Below are 9228 nucleotides of genomic sequence, written 5' to 3'. Positions count from 1 at the left end.
TTTTTTTTTTTTTTTTTCCTATGTATGTGAATTTTATTTGGTAAGCAGGAGCATAATGCCTATTATAATCATATAGTATGATAATAATTGATGTATAATCTGTATAGTTTTTTTCTATAATAACTTAATGGGTTTTGTTTTTATTTACTACAGGGTCTCACTACACAGACTGGATTTGTAGTGATCCTCCTGTTTTCTTTCTTTCTTTTTTTTTTTTTTTTTTTTTGTAGTTTAGGGAAGGGTCTTCAGGGTGTTCAAGGTCTCACTACAAGATCAGACTCATAGTGATCTGCCTGCTTACAGCTTCCCAAGAGTTGGGATTACAGGCGCTCTCAATCACTGCCTCAGCAAGGGTGGGGTCCGCAGGGCAGGCCCAGGAATGAACCAGAGATGCTGGATCTCTTTTTATGCATTCAATGGTCACTGATACTTTTTCTGAGAAGTGTCTACTCATTTCAGTTGCCCATTTTTTATTGGGTCTTTTATTTGGGGATGTAATTTTTTGTTTTGTTTCATTTTTTGAGACAGGGTCTCACTATGTAGTTTAGGCTGGCCTTAAACTTGCAGAGATCCTCCTGGCCCAGCCTCCTGAGTGCTGGATTACAGCTGTGCACCACCACACCTGGATGGGATCTAATTTTTTTGAATTTTATGTATTCTAGATATTAGTTCTCCGGGCTAGGAGTAGCTGGCAACCCCCCCCCCCATTCTGTAGGTTCTTTTCACTCTATTTGTCATTTCTATTGCTATACAGAAGCTTTTTAATTTGATATATCCTATTTGTTGATTCTTGATGTTATTCCTTGTGCAACTAAAGTTTTTGTTCAGAAAGTCCTTGCCTCCACCTATTTATTCATGAATTTTATGTTTTATCTTTTAGCAGATTATTTCTTGCTGCAATATTTAGATCTTTGATTCATTTTGATTTTAGTTTAGTACATGGTGAGAGATATGAACTTCAATCTTCTGCATGTGGATATCCAGTTTTCCCAGCACTATTTGAAAGAGGCTACCCTTTCTTCAGTGTTTTGTTTGTTTGTTTGTTTTATTTTGTTTTGTTTTTGTCTTGGAACTAGTAATCCTCCTGTCTCAGCTGTGAACTTTCATGCCCAACTCTGTAGATTATTTTTTGATGAATGATTCTTGAGGGGAGAGGTAAGTTTGGTCAGAAGTCAAAGTTTCATATAATTGGTCACTTGTGTTAGTGCTGCTTGGACAACTGAAACCAGTGCTAGAGTTGTCCAGCAGCAAAGCTCTTCTGCTGAGCTATTTGGCAGGCCCTTTGAAGTTGAGAAGATTTTGTGTTTGCTTGTTTGTTTGTTTTTGGCTGGCTCAGGCTGCCTTAAGGGCAGGTCTGGTAAGGCATGTGGAGCTGGGGATCAAACCCTGGTATCCTGCACCTGACTGCGTTTGCATAAGCAGGCGCTTAAACAACTGAGCTAACAGCAGGTCCCGTCCTCTTGTTTTCAGCCTCCCAAGCCCTAGGATTACAGGCCTGTGCCACCACACCCAGTCTCAGTGGCCCTCTCAGTGCACTCTGTGCAGGGCCAGCACAGCACAGGGGATGGAACCCTGGACCCTGCATCTGCCTCAGCAGGCGCTTTAGTCCACTGAGCCCTAATAATGTTAAGAAGGTGAATACCTAGATTGGACATACTAGGATTTAAGGATAAACACTTTTCCCATCTTTTTTTTTTTTTTTTGGACCCTTTAACTATGATTTATAATCATAAATTCAAATGAATGCTTGATTACCTAAAATGAACCAGTTTGGTCAGTATACAAGTTAGCTAAAGTAATTACAGCCACAATTTTGATGAGGGAGAAATTCAGACTGATCAAAATAAAGGTGCTGCTTTAAATGGAATGACTTGCATGAAGAGAGCCTTCCAATGTGTCAAGAAGACACTTTTGAATTAATTCCTAGTCATGGTCTTCATTCTTTTTCTCTCTTTTTTCTTTCCTTCATCCTTTCTTAATCTACAAATTCTAAATCATGCTGGTGGTCTCGGGTTGCTTTCTCCCCAAAAAACTTCTGTGGGGCTGGGGAGATAGCTCAGCAGTCTAAGTGCCTGAATGGCAAGAGTAAGGACCACGGTGTGATTCCGGTGCCACATCTATGGTGGCACCAGAACCCCAGGCATACTGTGCTGACCACTAAAACCAGATGTGGTGGCTCATGCCTGTAATCCTACAGCTGGGTAGGCTGAAAAGAAGAGGATCAGTATGACTCCCAGCTGTGTAGCAAGACCCTGTACCAAATAAATAAATACATACATACATACATACATACCTTCCCCAACCCACTCTCCTTCCCAAACTGACTTAGGTGAACATTAAACAATCCTGAAAGCAACTTACATTTTTTGCTTTAATTGTAATAATTTGTAAAATGTCTGTCTTCTTCACTAAACTGTAAGCTCCATAGTAGAAGGAACCATGACTTGTTTATGGCTCATTCCTATCTCTGGCCAACACCTAGCACCTAGCATAGTCCCTATTTGTCAATGGAACAAATTAATGCCCAAAAAAACTTGCTGAATGAATTAAATAGTTTTTACTGACAAAAAGTAGTAGAACGAACACAGCATGTGGATTACAAAGTAAAATATGCCAAGTGAAGAGATCATAGCACCAAGAAATACCAGTTTAAACAACAGATATAAGTAATAGGAACACACCCAAACAAAGGCATTCCTAGAACATGGAGCACAGCATTTTACTCAATGTGTCATATTAAAAGACCAGAAAGGCCAAGTGCTATTACTCCACCAAGTGTGGCGGTGCACATCTCTGATCTCAGCACTATGGAGGCTGAGGTAGGAGGATTGCCATGAAGTTCAAGATCAGCCTGGACTACACAGCAACACCTTGTCTCAAAATAACCTTAAAGAAAAAAAAAAAAAGTTTTTACCAATCTTGCAAAAGCTCCTACCAAAAGAAGATTTCTTACAGAAGAAAATGGCTAAATCCTAAAGCTGGTCCTTACCAAGCAGGTCTTGATCTCAGTAACATGGGGTTTTTGTAAAGGTGCCTTTTAGCTATATGTTCTCCAACAGGGTAGCAAACGGTTTATTTACCCTTTTATACCCTTCTATAACCCTCCTAACTGACTTAAATTATTTGATTCCCAGTTCAGTGTTCACATGCTAAAACACCCGTTTCAATACTTAACATTTTCAAGCAGCTATTTGCTAAAAACTGAAATAGCTAACCTAGCCAATGGCAATGGCAAATCAAAACAATAAGACACATTTCTCTGGCCTCTATCATCTGTTCTGTGCCCACCTCTCAACTGCTTAAATATATATACAAACTGCTGAATTGGCAAATGTGATTCTCTAAATTCAACCTTCCTATACACCTCTCCTAAGGATTAATTTGTTCCCTTATCTGTAGCCCAATGTTGAGCAACACAGCACCTGGTCTACAGACAACTGAAAGCTGTACACAGAGTTTGGGGGAAGGGGGTTATGTTTGTTGTTTGTTTGTTTGTTGATAGGGTCTCACTGTGCAATGCAGATTGGCTTTGACTAAGTAGGTCGGGCTGGACTAGAACTTGCAGTGACCCTCCTGCCTCTGCTGGGATTACAAGTACATGCCACCATGCCCATCTCTGTACATGAACTTTAAAGACTTCCTTTCCCATCTTGAGGGTCCCACTTGTCATGGATCTTTATATTCTAAAACAGCCCTTATCAAGAAATAAGACAGCCTCAGGGGGAAATAAATCAACAAACAATTGTTCGAAAGCAACCCCAAGTTCCCTGACCTGGTGCCTGACCCAAACATTCTTGTATCCTAGCCAGCATTCAACACGATCTGATATAGCCAAAAAAAATAATTACAGACAATGCAAGACAGATTTCTGCTGAGAAAATTTTTCTAAAAGTGTGAAGTTAGGCACTAAAGGATTTGCCCAGATTTTGGGGGTGGGGGGCTTTACACAATTCCCAAAAGAGATGTCCAACTTTGACTCATCAGTCAAAGCTCTTAAGATTACATCCTTCTGAATTCATAAGTAAGACTGGCACTTAAGGGGCCAGGGAGATAACTCTGGAATAAGTGCTTCCCTGGCAAGCAAAGGGCCTGAGTTCAATCCCCAGTTCTGCCAAAAAAAAAAAAAAAAGAATCACAGACCACTAAGTGGGGTAATAACGTGAATTCTAGTTTCCATAGCAATAAGAGGATGGCCTCAAATCTCCTGGGCTAGGTCCTGTTGCTGGTTAGCATACCTGAGAACACATTCTTGGGGTACAAAAATAATCACAACTAGGAGAAAGCTTCTTACTATGCTTCTCCCCTGATAACTGGTCCCTCTTCTTCTCTTGGGAGAAGATAACCAAGTACATCTGAACAAACTGCCATCATGATAATTCTATGAAGCACCTGAGTTTAAGAGCAGCTTTTTCTTACTGCTGCCTTCCGTAGCTATGGTAGGATAAAGGACTGCCTGGAAAGAAGTGTGCCTGAGCTTCCTCTGAGCCCCAGCTTCCAGCTCCCAGCCCTACTCCTGCATCCCACAGGGCTGATCTGATTCTGAAGGCAAGCCCTCTGCAGCAAAGCACACACTAGGGTCCACAGAATTTAGCTCAAGCCTCAGCACACCTGGATCAGGCCAGCACCACAGTTTCTTCACTAATTTCCTTGTCTCTGTTCTATTTTCTTCCAAACTCCTTCTCTATCAAGTATTCAGTATAATTTTTCAAATTCAAATCTGCCTATATAACTCCTTTGAATAAAATCCTTTGTGGATTCACACAAAACCTATACACAAATGTTGATAAAAGCTTCATTTATAATAGCCAAAAACTAGAATGAGTCCATATTCTTCAACTGATGATTAGATTAAAATCTGGTACTTACACACAATGCATGCAACACTACTCAGCAATGAAAACAAAATGAATTACTGATAAAGCAACTTGAATAGCTTTCCAGGGAATTATGTTGAGCAAAAAAACAAAAACAAACAGAAAGCCAATTCCAAAAGATTACATATCCTGTGTTCCATTTACATAACTTTTTTGAAAAGACAAATTTTTACAAATGAGCTAGGTGCGGTAGCACACACCTATATGAGCCAAGCTACCCAGGTTGAGGGAGGAGGATCAAAGGTTCAAGACCAGTCTGGGCAATCTAGCAAGACCTCGTCTCAAAATAAAAAATAAAAAAGACAAGAGACATTTTCTCTTCAAATGAAGATCAAAGAGGTTAAGGGATGGGGAAATGGGCAGAAAGGAGGTAAAGATGGTTATAAAAGGTCATCCACTGAGGTTGGAACAGAATTTAACACATATACACACAGGTGCACAGAAAACTGGGGAAGTCTAAAAATATTGATACATTGTATCAGTGTCAGTATCTTGGTCATGATATTGTACCACAGTCTGATGGCTTTTCAAAATGTTACTATGAAGGAATCTGCAAAGTCTCTCCACTTTTTTTGGTTGTCTGGGGGCTTGTTTATGTTTTTTGAGAGGGGCAGATCTTTTCTGAGACAAGGTCTCACTCATTATGCAGTTCAGGCTGACTCTGAACTCATTCTGTGACACAGGCAGGCCTGGAACTCAACCTCCCGGACTGAGGGTAAAGTGTGCTACCGCACCCAGCATGAATTTGCATGTCATCTTTGCCCAAAGGCCACACTAATCTTCTCTGTATTTTTCCAATTTTAGTATATGTGTTACTGAAGTGGGCACATTTTTTTGGATTTTCTGCGTCTCGCCATGTTAGCACAGGCTGGTCTTGAGCTCATTTATGTAGCCCAGTTTGGCCTGGAACTTGCAGCAATTCTCCTGCCTCAGCCTTCTGAATACTGGGATTACAGCCATGTCACCATGCCTGCCTGACTCCACATTATTTCTTTTTTTTTTTTTTTTTTTTTTTACATTGTGTGTGTGTGTGTGTGCGTGTGTGGCCAGCTCAGCCCACCAGGGGGCGCGGCTGGCTGGCATGTGGTGCTGGAGGATTGAACCGCAGTCCCTGTGCTTTGCCAAGCTTGTTCTAAGTAGGTGCTTTAGACCACTGAGCCATCTCTCCAGCCCTCCCCATTATTTCTTAAAACTGCATGTAGCTAGGTGTGGTGACATATACCTCTAGTCCCAGTACTCAGAAGGTGAGACGCGAAGATTGCCTCGAGTTTGAGGCCAAACTAGACTATATAGTGAGATTCTGTCTCAAAAAATCAACAATAACCAGAAAAACCTGCATGTTAACCTATAATTACTTCAATAAAAACTTCTTTTAAAAAATCTTTCACAAAGCTCTCCAAATCTACTATAGTGACAGCTAACTTTTTAGCAGGGAATTACAAAGAGCTGTGATAGGTTCCGGCCTAAGAATCATGGCCCTAACCCAACATGGCTGAATCCCCAAAACAACAGCTTATCTCCCCAATAACCACTTCCTCCTTCCCCAGTCCAGCCCTGGATACAACTTCCTTTTACCTTTCCCGCCCACACAAGGAAGCCTCCAATCAGCTCCTCGTGTGTCGCTGAACCTGACCCTCAAGCTCCGCCCCTAGCGAAAGTCCATAAAGTCTCAGCCTCCCTGTCTCCGGGCAGAGGATCTTCCTATCTCCATGTCTTCAGAGTCAATAAAGGCTTCCCCTGCCCCTAATTTCTGCTTCTCTACCCCATAACCGCCATTGCTGCTGCCAGTAAACCTGACAAGCTCCATATAATAATAGTTGTAATTTTAGTATCCACTGGTTAAAAATGACTAAGGAAGCAATAAAAGTCTTAAAACATCCCTCAAAGATTCCTATCAGTGTAAATATTTTAGAAACGAACTAGGAATGTATGATTGGGGCAGGGAAATAGACTCTAAATCAATAGTAAAACTGGGGATTGAGACAGTGGAGAACTGCTTCTAAGAACAGGAGCTAAGTACAGGTTGGAGCTAGGAATAAGAAACATTTTTGGGAGATAAGCGTACAAAGACCCTGACAATTACAGACTGAGAACCTGGATGAATAAGCACAACCGAGGATTGCTAAATTAAACATTATCTAAACTGGCTTGAGACATTTTAATAAGAATACTAAGTTATTATGAAGAAGGGCTCCTTTGATCTGACATTATAACTTGTTAACACTGAGCTGGAACAGCTGCTTAACCTTTTAGAGGCTCTGATTCTTGATTTTTAAGTATTTTAGATTACGCAAGCAGTGGATCCTAGTGGCATACAGTGCTTATGCAGTGAGCCCAGCACTCAGGAGGCTGAGGCAGGAGGATCACTGTGAGCTCAAGGGGAGCCTGAGCTATAGGGACTCTTATCTCAAGAAGAAGAAAAAAAAAAAAAAAAGATTATGAAAGCAAACTAAATAGTCCACTGATAAAAGTAAATCTAGTTACTTCTTAGTAAATATTAGGTTCTCCTTTTTTTCTTAAGATTTTTTTTTCTTTTAAAAATGAAGAAAAAGATTATGGGGCCAGAGAGGAAAGTGATCGATGATGTAGAGTGTGCCTAAGGAGAGTCACATGGAGAGAAAACATTCTCTCAGGCTTTCACAGAAAGCACATTGGCCAAGCAATGTCCATGACGCATCCACATGGCTGACACTGACAAAGGTTCTACAATCTGAGGTACAGGATCTCAGGATAAATCCTGAGAGGATTTCACTGACCTTATCAGACCCAAAAGCTACAACTCTTGTTGCAAAGGTCCTGCCTTACCTTGGTCTTAACCATCCAGCAGAAAAAATATAAGAAGTTAAGCCATGCTGTTATGCTGAGCTGTAAGGGACTCAGGTCAACAATTTCTGACATTGCCAGTCAAGCAGAAGACCCAATACTATTATGGGCTACTGGTCTCTTTTAGAATATTTTGCTGAGTTTACACACCTATAATATTCAAGTAACAGAACTTAACAAAAAAAGGGTACACAGATGTATGTCCATTTTGTATCTGTGTATTCAAAGTGATTAGGATAGGGGCTGGTGAGATGGCTCAGTGGTCTAAAGCACCTACTTGGAACAAGCTTGGCAAAGCACAGGGACCGCGGTTCAATCCCCCAGCACCACATGCCAGCCAGCCCCGCCCCCTGGTGGGCTGAGCTGGCCACACACACACACACACTAAATAAATGTTAAAATTAAAAAAATATATATTTTTTAAAAAAACAAAAAAAAAAGTGATTAGGATAGATATATAGTTACATTCTCTTAATGAATAGAGTGATTTGTTCTAATGGTGTTTGTAAATAGGATATCATGTCCACATCTTGTACAGCAATTAACCACTAGGAAGAATGTATGCAATGTGTTAATAATTGAAACTGTTCTACCAATCTGATTTGAAACTGTCTCATTGCTATTTGTTTATCAATAAAATTATGGGGAAAAAAATGAAGAAAAAGCTCTTTCTGTTAGCCGGCCAAGATGCCAAAAGGGAAGAAGGTCAAGGGCAAGAAGGTGGCCCCCTGCTGTCATGAAGAATCAGGAGGCCAAGAAGGTGGTAAATCCCCTGTTTGAGAAGAGGCCAAAGAATTCTGGCACTGGACAGGACATCCAGCCCAAGAGAGACCTCACCCACTTTGTCAAATGGCCCCACTACATCCAGCTGCAGCGACAGAGGTCCAGCCTGTACAAGTGGCTTAAGGTGCCCCCTGTGATTAACCAGTTCAACAGGCCTTGAACCACCAAACAGCTACCCAGCTGCTTAAGCTCACCCACAAGTACAGACCAGAGAACAAGCAAGAGAAGAAGCAGAGGCTGTTGGCCCGGGTAGAGAAGAAAGCTGCTGGCAAAGGGCATGTCCCCACTAAGAGGCCACTGGTCCTCAGAGCAGGTGTCAACACTGTCACCACTCTGGTAGAGAACAAGAAGGTTCAGCTCCTGGTGACTGCACATGATGTGGACCCCATCGATCCAGTCGTGTTCCTGCCTGCCCTGTGTCACAAGATGAGGGTCCCTTACTGCATCATCAAGGGGAAGGCCAGGCTGGGGCGTCTGGTCCACAAGAAGACCTGTACCACTGTCGCCTTCATGCAAGTCAACTCGAAAGACAAAGGTGTGCTGGCTAAACTGGTGGAGGCCATCAGGACCAACTACATCACGATGAGATCCGCTGTCACTGGGGAGACAACGTTGTGGGTTCAAAATCTGTGGCTCATATTGCCAAGCTGGTGAAAGCAAAGGCTAAGGAGCTTGCCACTAACCTGGGCTAAGTGTATTCTTGAATTTTCTGTACATAAAAGCAATAAATTGTCCTTAATCCAGTGTG

At 41.6% G+C, this 9228-nt stretch overlaps 1 protein-coding gene and 1 non-coding gene across 5 annotated transcripts in view; both read right to left on the bottom strand.

The window, feature by feature from the left end:
* Stim1 (stromal interaction molecule 1) overlaps positions 1 to 9228 on the bottom strand; it is a 247356-nt gene that overhangs the window by 120303 nt on the left and 117825 nt on the right. The gene's annotated exons all lie outside the window — the stretch shown is intronic.
* LOC111812854 lies at positions 5591 to 5702 on the bottom strand. The gene has a single exon (XR_002818236.1). It is a non-coding gene; the product is annotated as a U6 spliceosomal RNA (small nuclear RNA).

Source organism: Octodon degus, unplaced genomic scaffold (assembly GCF_000260255.1).
Source record: "Octodon degus isolate 3935 unplaced genomic scaffold, OctDeg1.0 scaffold00146, whole genome shotgun sequence".
Lineage (NCBI taxonomy): Eukaryota > Metazoa > Chordata > Mammalia > Rodentia > Octodontidae > Octodon > Octodon degus.
This window is presented reverse-complemented; position numbering and strand designations above follow the sequence as displayed.